Genomic DNA, 5,739 nt, shown 5'->3' on the forward strand with positions numbered 1-5,739 from the left:
TAGCCGGTTTGGATGCTCACCTTCCTAGACCTAGATGGAGAGGGGAGGACCTTGGACTTTCCACCTGACTGCTCTTCCGGTCTGGAGAGGGAGAGGGAAAGGAGTGGGGGGAGGGGGAGGGGAGTGGGAGGAAGGGGAGGGAAATGGGAGGATGGGATGAGGCGGAAATTTTTTTTCCAAGAAAAAATAAATAAATAAATAAAAAGTCAGAATGCTAAAAAAAAAAAAAAAAGTAATTGGGGATGTAGTTCAAGGATTGAGTATTTGCCCTGGACTGTATTTAACATTGAGTCTGATATTCACAATGGAAAAAAAGAATATATAGCTCTCTTCTCCCTGATTACTGAGTATAGGACAATTAGATACCATCAAACTATTTAAAGGAAAAATTCAATTAAATATTCAAATGAGAATTCTCCAAAAAGAGGGGCTATCTTTCAACTACAATTAACATTAAAATTACAATTAGGTTTAGACAGTGAACAACATTAAGTCAAGATACAAAATGAGGTCTGCTAGAGAAGAGCATGCTTTAGGACAAAACTAGCAAGTCTTCTGGTGGAAATTGAAACCAGAAAATGTGTGGTGATTTCAAGAAGTAGAATATTTGTAGCACTGGAAAAGTATGCTACAGGTACCCCAACACCAATCATGAGGCTTGAGGTGGGAAAATTAAGCTTCAGTCACCAGGAAAACTAGCTAATCCAGGGAAAACAGGGCCAACAAGTCAATGAGTCTGGGGTCAAAAAGATAAGGTCAGAAAGCAGCTTTGAGAATCAAATGCACAGTAAGGAAAAGCTATCATGTAGACAGACCAAGTACGTAGGCCTTTTTATTCAGATTCCATCTACAAAGGAGTGTGATTAACTCCACAGCCTGGAATGGGAAATATTGTAGCAAATATTCCACAGGATTGTGTATTTGAAGAAATGGAGTTAACAAAAAAAAAAAAAAGGGAGTGCGTTGAAAAATGTCTTGAATTTTTTCTTTTCCACATGTTAGATTTATTGGAGATAGTAGAGAAAATTGAAGGAAATATTTATATCATTTTGTTTTTATTTATAGTAGCAAATTTATGTACTTTATGAATATCTTATCATTTGAGGTCTATTATTTTTATTTTTTTTTATTTTTTTTTTGTTTTGGTTTTTCGAGACAGGGTTTCTCTGTGGCTTTGGAGCTCATCCTGGAACTAGCTCTGTAGACCAGGCTGGTCTCGAACTCACAGAGATCCGCCTGCCTCTGCCTCCCTAGTGCTGGGACTAAAGGCGTGCGCCACCATCGCCCGGCGGGGGTCTATTATTTTTAAAACTTATTAATTATTTGAGAATTTTTGTACAATGCGTTCTGATCATATTTACCTTCCTACCCAACTCTCCTATGTTCCTCAGGGTGTACCAAAAAAACATTATTGTGGATGTCTAACTATTAACTCATAATATACTTACTAATTTATAGATCATAGTCTTAAAGAAACTTCTGGCTATTATGAACTAAAACTCAAAGTAATTCTGTGTTAAAATATCAGAATGCAGTTATTTTGTAATATTACTATCAATGACAGCATGTACACACACACACACACAAACACACACCTTTCAGTCCCGCATAAACATATCTGTCTGCAACAAACCCAACCTAATTTGCAATATTTGACCAAGTGACATTGCTGGCATTCATCTAGGACCAAACATAAGGATTTCATCGTTGACATAAAGTATCTAAATTTTAAGTTATCACCCATGTAGAAAATAAAATAGACAATTATCCAAAAGATACCACAGGCAAGTGACTGTGTGTGTGTGTGTGTGTGTGTGTGTGTGTGTAGTCATAGGACTATTAAATCATGTGGGAGCTGACAGCTTTAATTGTTGATAGCATCATCTCTATCAAGACACTGAGAGGGTCAATAAGTGGTAAAAAATAATACATAAAAAAGAAGCTCCAAATATTTTCAGTAGGATTTACTAATTTAAATTCACACTGACAGTGTATAGTAATTCCATCTCTCTCTCTCTCTCTCTCTCTCTCTCTCTCTCTCTCTCTCTCTCTGTGTGTGTGTGTGTGTGAGTGTGTGTGTGTGTGTGTGTGTCTTGTGTGTATGTGTATTTCTCAACATCCTTACCAGCACTGATCAGCTTTAGCTTTGTTTTGTAAATATTTGCCAACTTTACTAGGGTGGGCTAATAACTCATTTTGTTTTTCATTTGCATCTCCCTAGTGATTAGTGATGTTGAGCATTTCTTTATGTACATTTCAACTATTTGTATGTATTCTTTTGAGGGATGTCTGTTTTCTATTTTAATTCATTTGGATTTTGGTTTTTCCTACTGAATTTTTTATACGGTTTATCTAGTCAGGATTTCAACCCCTCATCAACTGTATAGCTTGCCAGTACTTTCCCCATCCTGCAGGTTATCTCTTCCCCTTATTTCTTTTGTTCTGATAGAGCTCTCAATGTGGTAAGATGCCATTTGTCTATTTTTGCTTTTGTTTCATATGCTTTATAGTCATATGCAAAAAACACTTGTCAATTCCAGGATCCTGAAATATGCTTCCTATGTGTTCTTCTAAGTTATTTCACAGCTTCAAATTTTATGCCTAAATATTTAATTCATTTGAGTTGAGTTTTGCAACTGATAAGGCTCTGACTTCATTGTTCTGTCTATTAGAATTCAATTTCCCTAGTAGACTGGCAGGTTTATTTCTTGATGTTCTATCCCAGTCCACTCATCCATTTTACTTTATTTATTTAAGATTTATTTATTATGTATTCAGTGTTCTGCTTGCATGTATGTGTGGACACCAGAAGACAGTATCACATCTCAATGCAGATGGTTGTGAGCTACCATGTGGTTGTTGGAAATTAAACTCAGGATTTCTGAAAGAGCAGCCAGTGCTCTTAACTGCTGAGACATCTCGCTAGTCCCTCCACTCCTCCATTTTATCTATAAAAGGTAGAGTGAAAAGGCATAAAGACATAATAAAAAATAATAATAATAATAATAAATTAGGATCAAACTTAAGCCCATCCAAAATTTACTTTGCAGCAGTAACTTAGGAAACATTCAGTCTTGTGTGTTTCTGTATTACAGTTACCTTATCCCTTTTGTTATCTTGGGGATTTCATAAATGCTTAGAAAATCTGGATCCTTTGTTTCGATCTGTCTGTAGCATATAATACAGTAGGGTAGTCGGAGTTTAATATGTAAGATTGAAATACAACTGATAGCATTCTGTTTGGGAATTATGAGATCTGTTTTTATACATAGGTGAGTTTTTACGTTCTATTCCATCTAGGTACTTAAAAAAACAATCTCTCAAATGAGATACACCAATATGTGACTACATATCATGAATTTTGTCACACCCCATTATACAAATCAATTGGAACTCTGTTTTTATTTAGTTTTTTGTAAATCTATTAAACAGTAGAAGATTAGAATAAGATATAAAATATACAGTCTAAATTATCATTGCCTGAGACCTGCACTTAGAATATGAAAATTAAGAAAAATATAAACTTGCAATATCTTATTTCCTCTTAACAGAAAAAAAGAATTGATAAAATGACTAGTTTGAGCACAAAAACATGATACACTAAACAGAAATGACTGCCTGACTACATAGATAATGTACTGGATTTAAGTACTTTGAGGTCATCTTTTCAAGTGCAAGTGGCTAGTTAGATTTTAAGAAAAGTCTTGGGTGATTTATAATGTTACTATGCTTTTCCAATTGCAAACAACTTTATTTCATTTGTATTTGTTTATTTATTTATTTTCCAGCTGCAGTTTCCCCTCCCTCTCCTCCTCCCACTTCCTGCTTCCCCCATCCAATGCTCTTTTGTTTCTGTTCAGAAAGGGGTAGGCCCCCACAGGGTATCAACAAAGCACGGCATATCAAGTTGTGGTAAGACTAAACACCTCCCCTTGTATTTAGGCTGGGCAAGACAATCCAGTATGAGAAATAGGTTCCTAAAAGCAAGCATTAGGAACAGCCCCTGCTCCCATTGTTAGGAGTCTAACAAATAGACCTAGCTAGATAATGGTCACATACATGTGGAGCAGCACGTATATTAAAATTGGAACGATACAGTGAAAATTAGCAGGCCCCCTTCACAATTTTTTCCTGCTCATTAAAGTTGTATTCTGTATAATTATTGGATTCTCTTCAATTCAATTAAAGAAAAACACTTATGGAGTGTCTCTGTTATGGCAGCCTGAAATACAATGTTCAGTACTTAGTTCAATTCCTTATGGGTCCTGAAAAAAATGAAACAACTTAAAGAAGAAAAAGTTTAGTTGAGCTTACATTTCCAGAGGAATAAAAGTCCATTATGGTGGGAAAACATGCCAACAAGCAGCAGACATGGAGGCTGGAACTGAAGCTGAGGACTTGCTTACATCCTAAACACAGGCAGAGAGAAGAGAAGCTTTAAAAGCAAAAAGTCCAAAACATGAAACTATGAACTCCAGAAACTCACTTTCAGTAGTATACTTCCTGTGACAAAGAAATGGAGGAAGGTGAGAATAGGCAGAATTACTTCTTATTTCTCCATTTTAATCCAAAAAAAAAAGTTTCCACAAATTTAGTTTGACATTAATACTAGAAATATTGCCTAATGGGGATGCCAAAAAGCTACTATCTCATAAACTAAAGAAAGTGTAGTAAAATGTTATCTGATAAATATCTCACTTTGTCATCTCTTAGTAATAATTTGAATGCCTTACATTTTTATCAGCAGAGTGCCGAACCCATTGTAGAAGCTCAATAAATATATATTATGTAAAACTAAGTTTTCTTGATTTCTTGAGACAGGGTTAGGTGTCCTAAGTCAAATGTTTAAGCCTCCAAAAAGTATTTCTTTTCCACTGTGAAAAACTTTCTCTGGCCTACAGGGAACTTGGATGGCAAGGACTGTGTTGTACTCTCTGACAAATCTCTGGTATCACGCACACCATATGGCATATGTTAGGTAACCCATAAATGTTTGCTGCATAAACTAATGCATGATAGACAGGACACCCTACACCCAGTGACCCTGTCTTCAGACCCTTCCCGACAAGCACCACTCTGAAGAAAAGAAAATAACTGATTTGTTTATGTTTATATGTTAAATATACTTATTTTGTTATGATTCTTCTATTCATAAATCTTAAAATCATGTCAATTGGATGCCTCCCTGATTTATAACTTTCATTATAATCAGGCTAATAATTTTTATCCTGTCAGTGAAATTTATTATGCAATTCTGAAAACTATAGGTGTAGTTTTTATTTCTTTTGAATGTGCATATAGTATCTTTACTTACATTTTATTTGAAGTCACTCATTTGCATTTTTTTCATATATTGATAGTGTAAGACTGAAAAGGATTAAAATAGTACTATTCAAACTTTTTTTCTCTAGTTACAACCATATCATGAACGTCAAGTTTAATTATAGCAGGCTATTGCTTATAAACTGAGAATGTATGAAAATAAATCTTGAAAGAAGTTGAAATTCTCTCAATTGTCTCATGTTCTCAAGCCCTTCTGAGAAACCAAGTTCTAGAAAAATAAGGAAAAAAATAAGCTTTTTAATGTAGTTGGTTTTACAGTGAAATAAATTATCAAAAAACAAAAATGGAGAAAACAGTTTGGCAACCAAGAACCTGGATTTCATTTTGTGAGCAGAAATATACACTGAAGATATTGGTCTGTAGAAGCACATGATGAAAATAAGGTTTTGCTAAGAT

General features: G+C 34.8%; 1 non-coding gene across 1 annotated transcript; it reads left to right on the forward strand.

The window, feature by feature from the left end:
- The first annotated feature begins 4,059 nt into the window (after positions 1-4,059).
- LOC121464590 lies at positions 4,060-4,161 on the forward strand. The gene has a single exon (XR_005976534.1). It is a non-coding gene; the product is annotated as a U6 spliceosomal RNA (small nuclear RNA).
- The last annotated feature ends 1,578 nt before the right edge of the window (positions 4,162-5,739 follow it).

The sequence above is a fragment of the Microtus oregoni genome, unplaced genomic scaffold, assembly GCF_018167655.1.
Source record: "Microtus oregoni isolate MIOR12 unplaced genomic scaffold, Mior012 000028F_ref0000031, whole genome shotgun sequence".
Classification (NCBI taxonomy): domain Eukaryota; kingdom Metazoa; phylum Chordata; class Mammalia; order Rodentia; family Cricetidae; genus Microtus; species Microtus oregoni.